Source organism: Taudactylus pleione, unplaced genomic scaffold (genome assembly GCF_031769625.1).
Source record: "Taudactylus pleione unplaced genomic scaffold, aTauple2 ptg000135l, whole genome shotgun sequence".
In the NCBI taxonomy this organism is placed as follows: domain Eukaryota; kingdom Metazoa; phylum Chordata; class Amphibia; order Anura; family Myobatrachidae; genus Taudactylus; species Taudactylus pleione.
In genome coordinates, this window is record NW_028284537.1 from 11,561,852 (window position 1) to 11,581,188 (window position 19,337).

Here is a 19,337-nt window from a genome sequence, read left to right on the forward strand (position 1 = left end):
AGACAATTTGTCACATAACCAAACTGTGGCATACTGTAGGGTAAAGTTAAATCAATATTCACTGTTTAATCGGTACAATTCCATATGGTATCAAAACTTCAGCTTGTTACTAATACCTCTTTTCCACCAAAAACCCGAGTCCGACCTGAGTTTTCAGAAATGGTTCCAACCCAGGTCAGACCCTGGTCAGACACCGTTTACACAGCACCATCGATCTGGGTTATTCTCAGGTCAGCCCCGTTCACACTGAACCTGGGTCTGCCCTGCTAAACTTGTGAGGTCATAAAAAGTGGGAGGTGACTGCTCCACAGCCATCAATCAGCTCATTTTAGGCATGACCCAATTCAAATAACCCAGGTTGCGCCATTTACACTGCACCATTACCCAGGTCTATCCTGGGTCATACCCTGGTAGCTACCTGGGTTGGATTGCTGGGTCACTTGACCCAGGTTATTTTTTAGGGACCCTTTTACACTTAGCAGCGACCCTGGTAGACCTAACAAAAACACAGGTTTTTGCTCTAGTGTAAAAGGGGTATAAGCATTTGTCACAGCCTATAAAATGACTAGTACAGTTTAGCCTTTTAACGAAATGATTCTAAAACTTGACTAATTTCTGTGCCATATGTTAGGTAATGGCCACCAGTGTCCTTCCTACTATGGTGGCTGGCTCTCTTAGCAGGTGTCACAGCTGGTTCTCCAGATCTCATACCATTGGCTTCTCAGATTTTTGGAAGGCTCCCTACTTGCTAAACCTGTGTTTCTTTGAATACCTCTTTCATGTGACCTGCATTGCTTTTAATTTCTGCTGCTGTGTCCTGCCCTGACTTCAGCTTTTTACTGGACCTTTGTCTTGACCATTGCCTGCCCCTGTCCTTGGTCTATTTACAGGGCTTTGCTCTTTCCTGATGCATGCCCTGTCTTCAGCTTCTCAATAGTATAATATTTGCGCACTGTGGATCACATGGAGAATATATCTTGATTCAGATAGCAGCTGCATTCCCCAGAGGAAGACCAACATCTGGTTGAAACGTGTTGGGTGCATCAGACACACTCCTTTCCACTCCAAAAGGAAAGGTACAGACAGCCGGACAGGCGCGCCAGCACTGCAGCGATCACTTGATCCGCCGAGCACCCGGCAGCCAGTGAGAAGAGAGAGAAGCGTCACGGACAGTAGGGAGATATGTCACGTTGTAGCCCTGCCAGTACACATTAAGCAACACAGTACCCCCAATTCACATTATGACAGTGTCCCCATTTTATGCTATGCCATATTACTGTGCTCTAGTTCATATTATGCCACACTGTAGTGCTCCATTTCATATTGTGCCACATTACAGTACCCACGTTTGGTTTGGGTACAGGATGCCAGTGCTTAGGATCCTGGCAGTCAAAGTCCAGATGCCTGCATCCCAACAGGGATAGGATACTGACACCTGTCGGTAGGTATCCTAACCCTACCCCTTTCCCTACCTCTAACCCTTCCCAGTGCCCAAACCTAACCTTCCCCCCTACTGCCTAAACCTAACCTCCCCATCCCCTAAACCTAACCCCCCCTTAGTGCCTAACCCTTCCCCAAATACCTAACCCTAACCTTCCCCCTAACTCTGCTACTTACCTTCAGGATGCCGGCGGTCAGAATGCCGGCGCCGGGATGACTGGTGTGCCGGGATATTGACGGCATCCCCCCCAGTTCATATTATGAAACATTATAGTGCCTTCCAGTTCATATTATACCACATTACAATGAGAAGGTATGATTATGTCACCTTAATGTAGTATAATCTGAACTGGAGGGCACTATACATTACATTGTCCCCTTACAATTATAACATCAACTACAAACATCTCTCATTGTGTCACCACATTCAGACCGGGCAATTGCTTAGGAGGCAAATACCTGAAATTGGTATGCAACTGTATAACCTGGGTCTGAGGCTCAACGAGCCTCTGGGCCCCAAAGCATTCGCACCCCTGCACCCAATATAGCTGCGCTTATGGCTAAACCCCAGCTCTAATTGATGGTTTTTCTCTCTGAGTCTGTCAGTTCCCTCATAGTTTATATAAAGCTCACTAGCCCAGGTGTTCTGGGAGCACAAATGTTTTTATGTAATAACAGGGTCTACATAAAACAGAATGGCTGTAGCGCCAAGAACCAAAATGTCACTTTATCATTTACTGTACCTTGTGATTGGTCTGCATCCAATGTAATACTCACTAACCAGTGTAAATTCTCTTTATAGAAGATAGTGCCAAGGGGCCTCCGTAGTCAACTTTATCGCTAGGCAATATTTTTCTACCATAGCATACTTCTATCCCAGGTGCCAGGATTTCGACTGCCGGCATCTTAATTGCATCCCAGATGATCATCTTCCAGACTTTGCAATGAGCTTTATACCCAGCAGAGTCTTTTTATTCTAACTAGGTAATCCATGTACTGTAGTTTCATGATACTTCTTCTGCCCAGATCCAAACCTCCATTTCCATATACATGTCTATTTTTAAAACCACACTGAGATAATAGTAGGGTGGGTGACTATACAGTTAATGGCAATTACCAACTTCGCATTGTTAAAGTATTTAAGCAAAGATGTTTTATAGCTAGAAGATGGCATCCCCTCCTTTATAACTGCTGAGGTGTTTTCTGATCACTGTATCTCAAAATTAGAAAATTTTAGGGTTTTCTCACTAGATATGGATGGTGGTGCCCGGCATTTCTCAACAAGGAGAAATATATTTTAGAAAGAATATGTCGAGGCATCTCCACAGAGAGAGCACAAAAGGCATGGGAGCCTAGGAGAGCAAAGTCTCGCAGGGAAGCTTTTGTATAAAATGTATCACTTGGAAATAGTGCTAAAGCTCTCTATTTGCCAGATTCCACTTCCCCAGAAGGATAGGGAAGGGACACACTGCATTGTTCCTCACCAGCTGAGCCAGATGGGGGATGTCTGCTTTTTGTCAGCGTGAGAATCAATGTAGGCGTAGGCAGAGCTGTAGAGGAGAGAAATAAGAAGAGTAGGCAAGGAGGACATCCGTGCCCCTTTTCAAAACAATTATTCTGCTTAAAATTACAGTATGGTGGCAGTTCAAGAAGTTGGGACGCTATGTACCCCCTTGGGGTTTACATCTGTTAAGAATATGGTGTTTAAATGTCTGTACTTTCCTGTCCCAAATGAGGTCTTCAATTATCTCATGAAGGTCTCTAAAAAGACAATGAGGGATATGTATCGGCAACACTTGGAATAAATAAAGTATCTTAGGGAGAGTGTTTATTGTATTTATATTATTATGACTCAGCCATGATATTCTCATAGGGGTCCATCACTGTAAGTCAGACTGTATTTCATTAAGGGCAGGTCGAAATTTAGTTTAACCAAATCCGAATGATCACGTGAAAGAAATACACCTACATTGTTATGTTGGGAGGCATAACAGACAAAGGCAAAGGCACACTTCAACCCATTTACAGTGTGTGACTAGGCTTTCATTTTCAATATTAGAGACTTAAAATAATTACAGTACACAATCACAAATCAAATTCAGAGAAGGGATATAATATGGTTCGTCATTATTCCAAGGAGATCATCCACATACAGTAGAGCTCTAACTTATGTTTGGATGACCCAACCCATACCCCACCAATATTCCAAATTGCCCTTGCCTGAGTGTCCATACAAAGTATAAAGACCAGCCCTGCTTAGGACCATTTGACATTGAAAAATGATATTAGAGGGTGCAATTCACTCTGATTTTGGCAGTCGGGTTCTGATACAGTGACACAAAAATGTGTTAGACAGACAGGACCCAGGCCTTGATGTTGTAACACCTTGGTCATGTACTGCCAGTACACTTGGTTAAATGCTTTCTCTGAGTCAGTAGACAAGAGAATAGTTGGCATCTCAGAATCAGAGATGAATAAGATATATAACCGGGGTTGTGTTATTTCTGGATTCATGTACTGAAACAAATCCTACTTGGAGAAGGTGGATTACGTCAGGGATAAAGATATTGGCTGATAACTAGAGCACTGTGTTTGGTCTTTGCCCTCTGTGGGAGGACTGTAACATGTGTTTGTAGGGGCTATTGACAAGTGTAAGAAATGTGGTTGTAATAATAGTGAGGCCAGTTTGTCTTTAAACTCTTTATAGTATGCAATGTTGAAACCATCCAGGGCCGGGGCTCTTACCCTAGGAGAGGAAGCCATAGCGTCCTCTAATTCGGTCAGAGTGAATAGACACTCTAGGGAAACATCTATTTCCTCATGGAGTCTGGGAAAGTCCTCATACAGTCCAACAGTCCAGACAGTTCTTTTGTAACATCTCAGCTACAGTAATTGGTCTCCATCATGGCTAAAGCACACTTAGGTGGGTTCGCCATCCACACTGCAGTTCTCAATATGCAGCCAATGTTCTTGCAAAGTATTCAATAAAGAGCAACAGCATAATTCAGGTTTCTATATTAAGATTATATTGTAAACCATATATCCAGCACGCACTGTCTCAGACACACATTATTGAAACTTACAGACAATTGAATATTGTTCTACCATATACTTTTCAGCTTTAAAGCAATAGAGTTAATTCAATGCAATTTTCTGATTTTCACCCCTAGGTAATTCTCACAGGCACTAGGGTAACTTATACAGCTAAAGCAACAGAATTGAGCATATTCTGAAAAAAAAGCCTTTAAAACGTATGTAATGCGACACTAATGTCAACAGGATTCTCACACATCAGAGCACCTGGCGCCAATCATCCCGTCACTCGCCACAATCTCCCATTCTTTCAATTTTCTTTATGACATGTTATCCGCTATGGTCTATTAAACGCTTTCACTCTCTCTTTACACTATCATTTGACTATCTCTCACAATGTTTATTGTGTTGCCTATCACTTCGGTGGCTGAGGATTCTCAGTGGGAGATATCAGATAGAATCAGAATGACAGCCCCTCCTGATAACAATCGAATTGTTTGTTTTTAACTGGGTGGTGAATCCATCCTTTTATAATAGAAAGTGTAGAAATGGATATAAGAGACAAGAACAGATATTACCAGATGGGCTCCAGGGAAGCTTAAAGAAAACCTGTCACTTTGAATAAAAGAACTATTTTTGTAAATACAATGTTTATATAAAAGGCAATTGAACATTTACATTCATTTCATAAGTAAATCTTACTTTGTTTTTGTAATACCATGGTCTTCCTTCACCCAGATAATTTGGCATTCTGACACATGAGAGACTAGGAAACTTGGGGGGGAGGGGGCATTACAGTCAAAATGTCTATGATACTTTTTTTGTTTTATGTTATTCACAATGGAGACACCTGTCTCGGGCATGTGCCATACTGAAATATATCCCAAATTGCAAGACGATGGGACAGTCCCCTGGTGTCCAAATTGTCTTACCGAAATCGGGATTGTTGGGAGGTATGATTTATATATCGGCCAGTTATTTATACATTATATGCTGGGTCAACTTGGACCGCCATTTCGTTCCGCCTCATCCTTCCCCCTTCCAGCTCCATCACGCTGTCATGACCCAGACTATCAGACTGCGACCAAGTCCCAGGGCATCTGTGCCTTGCGTGCCCAGATTAAAATGCCTACTCTGGCGCGCTCGCCCTGGTCACGGTGGTGTGCAGTGTCGGCCGCGTGAAGTTACTTATCTCTGTCTGAGTGATGTCTGCCTCTCTGTGTCTTCCGTTTGCTGGCATGTCCTGTGGCTTCAGCCAATATCTTCCGGTGCATGGGCGCGGCCATATTGGTTCTGTCAGGTGGTGTATAGATCTCCAATCCTAAGGTCCCTTGTGGTCAGCTGTCCACATGCTCCAATCAACATTAGACACTAGGTATAAAAGTTAATCACAGACACTCAGTCAGTGTCTGTGCAGCGTCTACTCTAGGTCTCCTTTTGGCTCCTGCCAGATCTCCGTTCTGTACTGTTCCTGTTGTTGCTATACTGGGTGCTGCCCAGCCTCTGCTCTGAACTTTGCTACACTGAGCGCTGCTCAGCCCTTGCTCTGGAATTTGGCTATACTGAGCATAGCTCAGCACCCTTTTGTTGTGAACTCTTGCTGTGTATCACGTTTTCCCTAAAGACTCTCACTGCTCCCAGCACTTGTATTCAGCTCATCACTGGGTTCAGCCCAGCACCTGTACTCAGTTCATCACTGGGCGCTGTCCAGCACCTGTATTCAGCTCATCACTGGGTTCAGCCCAGCACCTGCACTCAGTTCATCACTGGGCGCTGTCCAGCACCTGTATTCAGCTAATCACTGGGTTCAGCCCAGCACCTTGTACTCAGTTCTTCACTGGCGCTATCCAACACCTGTATTCAGATAATCTCAGGTCTCAACCCTGCACCTGTCTACAGACGCATCTATGGACTTTCCCAGTAATTCCTCAAGACGTCAATAAATACTCTTCCTTTATTCATACAACCTGGGTCAGTCCTCATTTCCAACATTTCCTGTCACTGTTACTCTATGCGGAAAACTTACCTAAAACCTCCACTGTTTGTGCTCCCAGAATCTTCTCTAGTTAAGTCTGAGCCTCCACAGGAGGTCCAATTTTCTATAGTCGTGACACATGCCCCCTCGCCACTCTAGCCCGCCTTGCCTCCACTGTATTCTCTAGTGATTCTTTGTCCTCTTTGGCAGGTTTGTCCCATAAAGCAACAAGTAAATCCTAGAACTCCTTAGGTCCTCCTGATTATATAATGAATCAGCAGCCAAGCAACAAGTAGGTGATGCCTATCTCTACACAGACAAAGTACACAAAGAAAATATATGTTCAAGCTCCAGACACATGCGTATGTACTGTCATTATTATAATATTACTTTTACATGGGGACTATATTAGCTGGGGAAGTAAATTCTTTGCCCTGGGGACCCCATCAAGTGTGTCCTCTGGCTGTGGAATTACCCCCCTCCCCCCCACTTGTGGAGCCCGATGCACATTCCAAAAATACGAGGGACCCCTAAGCAATTTGTTCCCCTAATTTGTTTGCACCAGGGCAAGCTCAAAGAGCCTGGAGCTGGTTATGCTTGGGAGGGGGGACCCCACACTTTTTTTTTTTAATTAATACTTTAGACATTATATAGTTTAATTAAACTGCCATCCTGTCTGCCACTCTGTTTCCTAGATGTGCTATATTCTTTTTTTAAACTGACATATGTTTGTGAAACTCCTCTGCCGCTTAGTTTAGCCAGTCAGCTCGTTGCAGCCTTTGGCCAATATGGGTGAAAACAATATTGTGAGCTGTGATGTGGTCAAAAATTAGGTTAGTGAGGTTAATGAGGTTAATAATACTGTAGGAACAAAAACAGACCCAAATTACATGATTTTAGCGTTTTTATCATTAAAGAAAAAAAAAAAACACTTGAGGGTGGATTTGGCAAAACCAAAACACGACAATGAGTAACTAAGAACCAAAACCAATTCAAGGGGTTCTGCGCAGATCTGTAGTTTTCAGTTTCCAAACCAAACAACAGTAAATCGTATGGTTTGGATCTGAAAATCTGACCTGTGTGGATTGAAACCATATAAAAATGGCCATTGCCAATTTTTCTCTACATCTTAGTGCGGTATTCAATTGGTTTCGCATCCGCGATAAAGTTCCACTTGACGGACTTTTCACCTACATCGCGTCTTTCGGATGCGGAAACTTATCGTTCGAGTCCCTGCTATTCACTGTATTCAATTCCAAAAGGCGTGAAAAGGGCGACCCGCGAATCAGAACAGGAGGAAAGTGGTGTCAGAATCGGGGAATCATCCTGTACCCCCCCAAAAGATGCGCTAACATTGGGGATCAATGTAGTAGTGCCCGAATAGTCTTAATAAAACTGTTTGGGGTACTTAAGTTTGCACAATTGCGACTAATTAGCGTCTTTGCACAAGTGGTGAAGAATGGCATAAAGCAGTATTTTTTGGTGAAAATAAATAGTCCTGGCAAATTTGGGGCACCTGAAAAAGGGTGCTAGCATATTTTAATGTCTCTAAAGTGAAGTTTTAATAAAATTGAAATTCCTCCCTCATAAAAGCACCTGCAATCCCAAAAACACTTGACTCTTTCTTAGAGCACCCCCAGAACCTTATTTTGCTAGTTTTTGAAGTTGACTCCCCACTTTGTGCTTTTTCGCCCCCAAAATTAAAGTACTTTTTTGGGGTGTTTTAAGTTTGTTCAGGAATTTATTGACATAGTTGTCCTTTTGGGGGGCTGTCCCAATGGTTCTGAGTGGTTTCCCCACCTTTGCACCCCAAAATAAAAAGTTTGCACTTCTTTTCTCCTGCTATTCAGAGGCAAATCTTTTTCACCTTTTACATTGCATTGACTTTCCGCTTACGCGAAAAGCGGGTGGAATTGAATATGGAGATATGTTTCCGCCACACAAAAAGATGCAATCGCCGATACTTTTTTGCGGATCTCGGCTTTTCGCGTCTAATTGAATACGGTCCTTAATTGCAGTTTCCCTACTTTTTATTAAAAAAATCTGCAGCAATAAGTTAGATTTGCTTTGGCTGCTTATCACGGTGATATAAAATCAGTTACTTAGGGGTCTATTTACTAAGCTGTGTTAGGAGGTAAAGTGAACAGTGATAAGGTACCAGCCAATCAGCTCCTAACTGCCATGTCACAGGCTGTGTTTGAAAAACGGCAGTTAGGAGCTGATTGGCTGGTACCTTATCACCGTTCATGCTCCTAACACAGCTTAGTAATTAGGACCCTTAATTTATTAAGAAAAATTTGTCTTCAGTTGCAGCGCATTTGAGAAGATATGCAATTGCAGCAGGAGCCGTCTTTTGTAAAGAGACACCCATTGGCGGCTTTTAAGATCCACCACTTGCATTTGAAGGCGCAGCATCAGACGAACATTGGGAATATAGGTCACACCATCGGACCTCTGAGCAAATACATGTTTGCTCTAGAATGTCCATCACAACTGGGATGCTGAGACCAGAACTACTGCATCTGAAGATGAATTCGCTGGCGTAACACGCCGCAAAGAGGTTGTGATACGTCTGCGTTTTAGCTATTGTTCCACATTACCTCCCCCAAATAGTTGCTGGCTGTCAATCAAACAGAATCTAAATCCACACTGCGACCACCATTGCAAGACCATCGTGGCACATGTGCAGTACGTCTTAAAATCATGTCCTGTAGACAAAAGATTGCTCAGTTGTGAAAGAATCAAAACTGCATCCACCTCTGAATGAGGCCCACGCAGTGGCGTTTCTAGAGAGGAGGGGGCCCCTGTGCAGTCTCTGACATGGGCCCACTCCTCTCCACCCGGCGCCCGGCAGCTCACTGAGCTGTGCGCGGCCAGCGCCGCAGTTATAGACTCTGGGCACTAGAGTGTGCCCAGAGTCTATCATGTATGCACAGGTCACTGGGAAAATGGCCACTGCGGTCATTTTCCCTGTATTGCGCATGCGCAAATGACAGGAAAATGGCCACCACGGCCATTTTCCAGTCGTTTTACAGTGCCGGACCCCGCGCCGACAAGGCTGAACTTATCGCTTCACCAGCCAGTCTTGATCCATTTGCCCATGCGTCAAGCCTATTTATACTAGAAATGTGCATGGACATAATTTTGATTTTAGTTTTGCCAAAACCACCCTCAAGTGTTTTGGTTTGGTTTTGAATTTTTAAAAAATTGATGAAAACAGCTAAAACCATGTAACTTTTACCTATTTTTGTTCCTATGTTATTAACATCAATAACATTCATTTCCACTAATTTCCAGTCAATTTTGACCACCTCACAGCACCTGAAATTACGACGGAGGGACTTAAGTTCAATACAAAATATGCAAGATATTAGATCTGAGTTCCGAATTGAAAGAAGACCAGAGGCAGGAATCGGTTCTGCTCGGAACCCCAAAGTGATTCCAAATCGTGACTCGGTTTTACTCAGAACCTCGGTTGTTGTGCTAACTCATCATGCCCTACCATTGTCAAAAGTACAGGACGGAGACATGTTTAAATCTATTTTGCCCAGGAGGTCGAGGTGTCGGGAGCAATCAAGTGGTAAGCAAGGGGCTGCAGTAGCATGGGGGGAGGTCGAGACCTACAACATTTATTAGTGGTATGCATACCCTGTGGACAATACAACAGTAATTATTAAATAATATTGTCATAATACTGTATCAAAGGACTGTTATCAAGTTCCACTAAACTCCGGATCCTACTGCTTAATCTTTTCCTGGCATGTTTGGATATACTATGTATCAAGTGATGCCAATTGCGAGTGAATAAGACATTTTATTGCTAAACTACAACAGTGACTCTTAATTGCACTCTTCAATTAAGTCCTTGATTATTGGTCTTGTACATGTATATTTATCTTTCTTCTTGTTTTGTAAATAAATTGCTTATTTTTATTTAAAATTGTTGGGCTCCTTAAAGGGTGTATATCTCTTATTTCTGTTTTGTGATTTAAGTACTATGCAGAGGTACTTTCTAGGAGTAGCAATTAATTAATTAATATGAGAGTGGATACTTTTTAACTGTTTATATATGATATCTAGCACCTGATATTTTATCAAAATTGTTAGGAAGACACCCTATCTATGGTAAAAACAACCATTTTGACAGGGCTTTGCTCACTTTAATAATTATACCCCTTAGGAATTAATGTATCAATTTCAGAGTAATCACTGCGCTGAGACATCCTCTATTGCCACTTATCTTAACTGGAGCTACAATGCACGTAAAAAAAGAGTCCCTGGAGAGGTGTTATGGAAACTCACCCTCCGGTGATCTCTGGGCCTGATTCAGACCCGCTCGCGAGCGCTGAGCGCTTGCAAGTGGGTCGATGTAGGCCCAGTGCACATGCGCACGAAGGACCCGGCTCCGTCGTGCGCATGCGCGAGACCCGGATAGCGACGGCCAAGCGAGGAGGCCGCTCTAAAAAAAGAGAAGGATGGCCCTGATTCAGAGTGAGCGCTCTGTCAGAGCATCCGGCTCTGAATCAGGGCCTCCGGCCCTGATTCAGAGCCGTACGCTCTGACAGAGTGCTCGCTCTGAATCAGGGCCGTCCTTCTGAATTTTTAGAGCGGCCTCCTGGGTGCTTGTATAGCTGTGGGTGACCACCCACAGCTATAGCGAGGGGCCAGGAAGATGGTCGCGATGGTCAAGACCATCGTGACCATCGAGCTTGCGACGAGACCCTTGTTGTAGGGTCTTGTTGCCGCAAACCCTGGAGTGCTTTTGGCTCTATCAGAGCCGAAAGCACTCCCACTGACATCACTTGTGATGTCAGTGGGGCCGGCCCCACACGGTAGGTGTTCCCATGGGAACGCCTCCGTCTGGCCAGCCACGCCCCGGCACACCCACCAAAGGGGGCGTGCTGTCACTCACCATCGACAGCACGCCCCCTTTGTAGCGAAACTCATAGCAAAGGCTTGCCCGTCGCTGTCCGGGTCTCGCGCATGCGCACGACGGAGCCGGGTCCGTCGTGTGCATGCGCACTGGACCAACAGTGACCTACTTGCGAGTGCTCAGCGCTTGTGAGCGGGTCTGAATCAGGGCCGTCCCTCTGGTTTTTTTTGAGCGGCCTCCTGGTTGTTCGCATAGCTGTGGGTGACCACCCACAGCTATAGCGAGCGGCCAAAAATATTGTCGCGATGGTCAAGACCTTCGCGACCATCGGGCTTGTGACGAGACCCTTGTGGTAGGGTCTCGTCTCCCGCAAGCCCTGGAGTGCTTTCGGCTCTATCAGAGCCAAGAGCACTCCCACTGACATCACTTGTGATGTCAGTGGGGCCGGCCCCAATCTTTTAGGCATTCCCATGGGAACGCCTCCATCTGGCCAGCCACGCCCCCGGCATGCCCACCAAAGGGGGCGTGCTGTCACTCACCATTGACAGCACGCCCCCTTTGTAGCGAGACCCGGAGCGACGGCTTGGCCATCGCTATCCGAGTCTCGCGCATGCGCATGACGGAGCCGGCTCCCTTGTGCGCATGCGCACTGGGCCAACATCGACCCACTTGTGAGCACTCAGCGCTCGCGAGCGGGTCTGAATCAGGCCCTCTGTCCCCATGTACTGCATCAGCATAGTGCTAAGGCGATATGTAATGATTACAATTAGTGAGCGGCCACTCGCATGCGTGAGATTGCCGAAAAAAAATGTGAGATGTTAAATTGAGTAGACAGGGCATGTGCAACCAATAGACAAGGAGCGTCCTGAGGCAGCATCGTGTTAGTAAATAAGCTTAACACCATTCTCCATGTTCCTGGCATAATGTGTTATTTAACAGGCAATGAAAAGCTGTGCCATCACATTTTGCTGCCATAGTTGGCTACAGTGCAGCATTATATAAGAGAAAAAAAGAAAAAAATTGCCTTCTAAAATGGGATGTACAGTAGTTAGCAGACCGATGGCCGAGGTGCCGCCGGTCTAAATCCGGATGGGAGAAGCCTGGCATGGCACTTAAGACAGACGTCGAAATACAGACACTACTGTAGCTTAATCCCGATGCCGAAATCCAGAAGGATGCCATCCGACCAAGGTAAGTCCGGGGCGTCTTAGCTTTTAGCCGCGGGAGGGGGGGGGGAGAGTTATGTTTAGGTAACATAGCGGGGTTAGGGTTAGGTTTTGTGGGGGGAGGGATAGGGTCAGGCACCAATTTATGATTAGGCACTAAAGTGGGAGGGTTAGGTTTAGGCAAGAAGGAGGGAGACTTAGGGTTAGGCACTAATGGGAAGGGTTAGGGTGCAGGGTGGGGAGGGTTAGGGCTAGGCTGCAAGAAGAGAGTGTTAGGGTGAGAAGGGGGGAGGGTTAGTATACTTACCCAACCCATGTCGGGATACTGACAGTTGGGATGCTGCTATCGGTATTTTGACAGGAGGCATCCCGACTGCCGATATTACATACCCATTCCTTTAAAACATATGGAGAAGCAGTAATACAGAATTGGTATGATTTACCGCCGGACCCCTGCTCGGCGGTTGGAATCCCAACAGTGGCATCCCGGCAGAGGAGGAATTCCAATCGTCCTAAAGTAAGTATTGACTAACCTAGTTATACCCCCTAACCCTCCCTTAGGGGTGCCTAACCCTAAACTTTCCCCCCAGTGCCTAACCCTAATCCCCCCTCTAAGTGCCTAAATCTAACACCCCCTTCCCCACCACCTAAACCTAAGTCCCCCGGGGGGTGCCTAACCCTAACATCCCCCCCGGGGGTGCCTAACTCTAACCCTCCCTTCCCCTAGCCTATACCTAACCTCCCGGGGTGATGCCTAACCCTAAGTCCCCCCTGGGAACCCTAAACCTAACCCCCCCATGGCTATCCATGCTCGGCGCCCGGGATCCCTTCGATCGTGATGCCGGGCACCGGTCTCCCGGCATCAGTAAAATGACAGGCGTTTAGGATTTAGATGCCTGTCATTTAACCCTCGCCGGGATTAAGCAGTCGGGAAGCCGGCTGTCTGGATTAGGTCCACCGGCTTCCCAACTGCATACCCAGTAATGCTGTAACCCCTTTTATTCACTGAAAATGTAGAAGTCACCCATCGATACATTGAATCCTTAGTCCAGGGGTAGCCAACCTCGGTCCTCGATAGCTACTAACAGTTCACGTTTTCCAGACCACCTAGCTGGTACACAGGTGTATTCATTACTCACTAACACATTTGAAAAGAGCCACAGGTAAAAGATCCATAGGTAGAGCTAATTATTTCACTGGAGATTCTGTGAGGAGACCTGGAAAACATGCACTGTTGGTAGCTCTCAAGGACCAGGGTTGGCTACCCTTGCCTTCGTCACTTGTCTTTGGGCCTGATTTAGAGATGAACGCAATGCTAATGTTTACGCCATGGAGATATTATCAGTGGTCTGCGCATGCATCAAGTCTCATTACCGAAGTCGCTCACAGTGAGGATTTATTCGCAAGTGTAAAAATGGCTCCAGCGTCTCAGTTCCCGCGGTCATTCCGCATTACTATAGGGTTACTCAGCAGTCCGAGTACTGACTGATCTGCGATCAAGCTGTGTCTTTGTACGCAGTTGCTTGCACATTGCACAGCCAATGTGTACAAATTCACAGATGTAGCGGCATCGGTGTACAGGTCAGAATCAGGCCCTTTGTCCTCTGATCCTCTGGTCAGTTGCGTTCTGTGTGAAACAGAGAAAGAGACACATTCATCAGTCATTCTAATAGTGTATATAAGGAGGTTTCTGCAATGTAATTACAAAAACACATTTAATGCATTTTTTATGAAAGAATATTAATAGAAATGAATCGAAGGTGCTTGGCAAACCTTAACCTAAACATCATTAAATAAATGTATACTTGGATAGGAAGTGATTAACTGTGTATATATAGTAGAGATGTGCGGTTCGGTTCTCCAGAAATCCGAATCCACCAGAATTTCGAATGCGGTTCAGAATTTGGATTTTAAATCTGAATTTTGGGTTTTGGATTGCATAAATTGCATGATTTTAGTTGTTTTTAAAACTTTCTATCTATTATTAGAGATGTGCGCCGACCCTCGTGTTTTGGTTTTGGATCTGGATCCCCCCTGGTTTTGAATCTGGATTGGTTTTGCCAAAACCTCACCTACATCTCTTGTTTTCGTGTTTTTGGTTTTGGATCTGGATTTTTTTCTTAAAAACCATAAAAACAGCTAAAATCACATAAAATGGGCTGCTTTTGTTCCTACAGTATAATTAACCTCAATAACATTCATTTCCAATCATTTCCAATAAATTTTGACCACCTCACAATATTATTTGCTTCATCTAGTTAAGGCCAAAAGGTTGCATCCAGCTAGCTGGCTGACTAAGCTAAGTGACACAGTGGGTGTCACTAACATGTAGCAGTTCAGCTTCTAGTTTCCAACACGGATACAGGGCCTGATTCAGACCCGCTCGCAAACGATATGCGCTCGCGAGCGGGTCAATGTGTGGTCACTGTGCATGCGCACGCCGGAGCCGGCTCCGACGTGCGCATGCACGAGACTTGGCTAGCAACGGGCGCTCTGTCGCTACGGGTCTCGCACCAAAGTGGAGCAGCTGTCAATTTTGATTGACAGCTTGCCCCGTTTTGGAGGTGGGCAGGGGGGGTGGCTGGCCAAATGGAGGCATTCCCGAAGGAATGCCTGCCATTTGGGGGCGGCCACACTGACATCACGAGTGATGTCAGTTTGTGAGCTTCCGGCTCTAATAGAGCCGAAAGCTAACTGGGGATTGCGGGAACGAGACCCTACCACAAGGGTCTCGTTGCAAGCCCCGATGGTCGCGATGGTCTTGACCATCGCGACCATCACCTGGCCGCTCGCAATAGCTGTGGGTGGTCACCAACAGCTAAGTGAGCAGCCAGGAGGCCGCACAAAAACCCCAAAAATGCCCTGATTCAGAGCGATTGCTCTTTCAGAGTGTCCGGCTCTGAATCAGGTCCACAGTGTGTTATACAGTGTGGGTTGGATACACCAATAGTACACTTACTGTGACAGCAGTGTCGGCAGAGCGGGGTTGCTGCTGTGTCCTCAGTACATGGAATGGCAGTGCTGCGGTGCTGGCAGTGCTGCAGTGCTGACAGTGTCCTCAGAGAAGGGTACCGGTGATGTCAGCAGTGCGGGGGTGCCAGCAGTGTCTTTAGTGCAGGTTTGCTGGCTGTGTCGGCAGTGAGGGAGTGCCAGCAGTGTCTTTAGTGCATGTTTGCTGGCTGTGTCGGCAGAGCGGGGGTGCCAGAGGTGTCCGCAGTGCATGTTTGCTGACTGTGTCGGCAGTGCAGGGGTGTTTTCAATGCACGGTGCCGGCAGTGTTGGCAGACGGGGGTGCCAGAGGTGACCTCAGTGCAGGTTTGCTGACTGTGTTGGAAGTGCAGCGGTGTGCTCAATGCAGGGTGCTGGTGGAGAGAGCAGAGCAGGGGTGCCAGAGGTGTCCTCAGTGCATGTGTGCTGACAATGTCGGCAGTGCAGGGGTGCTGGTGGTGTCCTCAGTGTGGGCATGTCAGCAGTGTTAGTAGTGTGGGGGTCGTTGACGGTGTCCTCAGTACTTGGGGCAGCAGTGCAGGAGTGTTGGCATCTGTAGTGTCGGCAGCGGGGGATGCTGCCAGTTGGGGTGCCGGCGGTGTCGGGAGCAGGGGGTGCCGGCGGTGTCAGGCGGCAAGGGATGGCGGGCGCCATCTTCTTTTTCTCTCTCTCTGTGCATTTTCAATGGCCTTAACGCTGATTGGCTGAGAGCTGTGACAGACGGCTCTCTCAGCCAATCAGCATTAAGCCCGCTCAAAACAAAACCACGCGACCCGACAGCAAGGTCACAAGGTTTTGCCTCGGGTGAGGGATCCGCTTCGCTCGGATCACTCCGGATCCCTGAAATTCGGGTAGGTTCGGATCTCTGAGATCCGAACCCCCTCATCTCTATCTATTATTAAAAAATATCCAGATCCAAAACCGAAACACTTGAGGGTGGTTTTCAAAAAGAAATCCAGATCCAAAACCTTGAAGGAGATACATATCCAAAACCAAAACATGTATATATATATATATATATATATATATATATATATACAGTGCATCCGGAAAGTATTCACAGCGCTTCACTTTTCAACATTATGTTATGTTACAGCCTTATTCCAAAATGGGATAAATTCATATTTGTCCTCAAAATTCTGCACACAATACCCCATAATTGCAACGTGTAAAAAGTTTTTTTTTAGATTTTTGCTAATTTAATTTAAAAAAAAAACCTAAGAAATCACATGTACATAAGTATTCACGGCCTTTACCATGAAGCTCAACATTGAGCTCAGGTGCATCCTGTTTCCACTGATCATCCTTGAGATGTTCCTACGGCTTAATTGGAGTCCACCTGTGGTAAATTCAGTTGATTGGTCATGATTTTGAAAGGCATACACCTGTCTATATAAGGTCCCACACTTGACAGTGCATGTCAGAGCACAAACTAAGCATGAAGTCCAAGGAATTGTCTGTAGACCTCCGAGACAGGATTGTCTTGAGGCACAAATCTGGGGAAGGGTACAGAAAAATATCTTCTGCTTTGAATCTCCCAATGAGCACAGTGTCCTCCATCATCCGTAAATGGAAGAAGTTCGGAATCACCAGGCCTCTTCCTAGAGTTGGCCAGCCGTCTAAACTGAGCAATCGGGGCAGAAGGGCCCTAGTCAGGGAGGTGACCAAGAATCCGATGGTCACTCTGTCAGAGCTACAGCATTCTTCTATGGAGAAAGGAGAACCTCCCAGAAGGACAACCATCTCTGCAGCAATCCACCAATCAGACCTGTAAGGTAGAGTGGCCAGACGGTAGCCACTCCTTAGTAAAAAGCACATGGCAGCCCACCATGGCAGCTGAAGGACTCTCAGACCATGAGAGACAAAGATTTAACTTTTTGGTGTGAATGCCAGGCGTTATGTTTGGAGGAAACCAGGCACCGCTCATCACCAGGCCAATACCATCCCCACAGTGAAGCATTGTGGTGGCAGCATCATGCTGTGGGGATGTTTTCCAGCAGAAGGAACTGGGAGACTAGTCAGGATAGAGGGAAAGATAAATGCAGCAATGTACAGAGACATCCTGAATGAAAACCTGCTCCAGAGCGCTCTTGACTTCAGACTGGGGCAACGGTTAATCTTTCAGCCGGACAACGACCCTAAGCACACAGCTAAGATATCAAAGGACTTGCTTCAGGACAACTCTGTGAATGTCCTTGAGTGGCCCAGCCAGAGGCCAGACTTGAATCCAATTGAACATCTCGGGAGAGATCTGAAAATGGCTGTGCACCGACACTGCCCGTCCAACCTGATGGAGCTTGAGAGGTGCTGCAAAGAGGAATGGGTGAAACTGGCCAAAGATAGGTGTGCCAAGCTTGTGGCATCATATTCAAAAAGACTTGATGCTGTAATTGCTGCCAAAGGTGCATCAACAAAGTATTGAGCAAAGGTTGTGAATACTTATGTACATGTGATTTATTAGTTGTTTTTATTTACTTACATTTGCAAAAATCTAAAAAAAAACTTTTTACAAGTTGTCACTATGGGGTATTGTGTGTAGAATTTTGAGGACAAAAATAAATTTATACGTAACATAACAAAATGTGGAAAAAGTGAAGCGTTGTGAATACTTTCCGGATGCACTGTAAATACAGTATTTTTTTTATTACGTCTGAATTAAAGGTTTTAGGAGAGTCAGTTATATGCAATAAATAACTAATAATACATTTCACAGACGTTTCCAATGATATAATTTTCTGGTACCGAGGGCATTCAGGTTAGGATCTGATAGGGCCACTCATCATTAGTAGGCTTTTAATTCCATGGAGAATCTTCTTAAATGGATTTATATGCCACACAGATCTCCATGAAGTTCTGATTAAGAAGCAGATAAAATATTACATCCATAACTACCTATATTAAAATATTGCTTACATAAAGGTATGAATATATTGGAAGTCTTGTGCCTTAAAAAAACTGAAATTATGCGTGACTGCAGTGATTAAAATATCTCAGAGACCCAAAGCACATTAACTGCAGATTTTTCATTAAATTGAACATTATTACTCTTGATTAAAAATATGACTTCACTAATAAATGCTATAATACAGCTGTATTTAAGTACTCGCCGGCTTCGCAATTTGGTTTCCAGACATTTGGCTTTTTTCAGTGCTTTGTTTTTAATGTCAGGTGTGTCTACAGATCTGTCTTATTATAAAGTCAATCTGCACTCCAGCCTCAAGAGACTGGCACATTATGAGGCTTATTGAGAGGGGGGCGCATATGAGCCCATACATAGGTTTGCCCACAGGGTGCGTGGAGTGTGTGCCCGCACGCCACTCACTCAGCCCAAACCCGAATAAGTCAGTATGACTACGACAGAATCAGCAGGCACCAATCCCAGCTCTGTAGCTGGAGGCAGGGCAGCACAGGTAGTGACGCCTGAGGTCAGCAGCACTGCTCTAATCCAGCACTGTTGTGTCAATAGCCAGTTCCCAGGAAGAGGTGAGTGGGCTTAGTTGGTGGGTGTAGCTCTCTGGGGGCTCATATAACATATTTAGGGAAAAGATGCACATAAAACAGTTAAAAGAAGTAGCTATTGCACTAAAAAACAGTGTATGTATTTATGCCGGAATGGTATTGAAATACCAACGGTTCAAATACCGACCCCGGAAGCCTGACAGAATGAGATCCCGATGAGACGAGGTAAGTAATCTAACCCTCCCCTGCCCCCCCTGAACCCTAACCCACCCTTAGAGGTGCCTAACCCTAACCTCCCGGGGGGCTGCCTAATCCTAAGTCCCCCCCCAGTGGTGCCAAACCCAAATTCCCCTCCAGGCACCCTAAACCTAAGTCTCCCCATGGGGGTGCCTAACCCTAACCT